The following is a 1,117-nucleotide window of genomic DNA, read 5'->3' as shown; positions in this document are numbered from 1 at the left end:
ACTGGTGGTCCATATCAAGCTAGCTCCCTGTCCAGGCCCCCATGATGCCAGTCTGATGGTCATCTCAGGTTTACTCCTCACCATGCAAGGGTCCTCTGTTTCAGACTCACAGCCACAGTGGTTCACAGTCTCAAATCTGGATCTTCTAGCCTCTAGCTTGTTCCTGGACCTGGGAGTTGCCCAGGTCTGCCTGGCACCAAACTGGTGGTCATCTCAGGCTAGCTCCCTGTTCAAGCCCCTGGTAATGGATTGGTAGTTNTTTCAGACTTTCTTTTTTCAGGGAATATTAGGCTATTAATCATTCANATGTTCGTAGATCAGAACACTGAGTGTAAAAATAGGATATCTCCTTTCTGCCAGCTACAATTGACACAGCAACTATACCTGCAACACTTCTAGGGCCAAGCAGAAAATGTCAAATTTTTTAAATGTATAATATACTAAATTCTTATTCTGTCCTATGCCATATCTACACTAATATTACACACACACACAATCACACATACACACACACACACACACTCTCACATATATGTAGTGAAAGAGATGATAGAGATAGAATTGGATATAGTTAATAAAATTTGGTATGTAAGTACATATATATTTTTGAGTAAAAACATAGACAAACTATCACAAAGTCTACAATACAGAGCATTAAATTGGCTAATTTAAAATGTAAACAAAATAGGAGTCCAGTGGGAATTATAAAAACCATTCTATATGTCCCTTTATACTACTATAGCTATTATATACTCACTTCTATAAATATGTGTTAGTTTAAATTTTAAGTTTTTAATTAAAATATATTTGATATTTTAATTTTTTAAATTAGAACACCAGGAATTCACTTTGTTATGGTATTTTCATACATAATATTCATTATTATCATCCCTCCTACTTCTCTCCCAACTAAACCCAACCTGTACCCTTTCCTCCCAACTAGGCANCTTCCTTTTCTGTCTTTAAAGTCACTTTTCTAAACTCTAGTTATATGTCCTAAACTCACAATCATGGCCTCATATGAATATATATATACCCTAGACATCTGCACATATATAAAAATTAAGATAGAATGTGCCTGAGAGCATTCAATTTTTACCTATTTTCTGAGCATGTT

General features: G+C 35.5%; 1 pseudogene; it reads right to left on the bottom strand.

The window, feature by feature from the left end:
• Window positions 1-282: 282 nt before the first annotated feature.
• LOC115032242 lies at window positions 283-406 on the bottom strand (annotated as a pseudogene).
• Between the last annotated feature and the right edge of the window lie 711 nt (window positions 407-1,117).

This window comes from Mus caroli, chromosome 10, assembly GCF_900094665.2.
Source record: "Mus caroli chromosome 10, CAROLI_EIJ_v1.1, whole genome shotgun sequence".
Taxonomy (NCBI): Eukaryota; Metazoa; Chordata; class Mammalia; order Rodentia; family Muridae; genus Mus; species Mus caroli.
The sequence above is the reverse complement of the archived record's forward strand: the minus strand, read 5'-3'. Positions and strand labels throughout refer to the sequence as shown.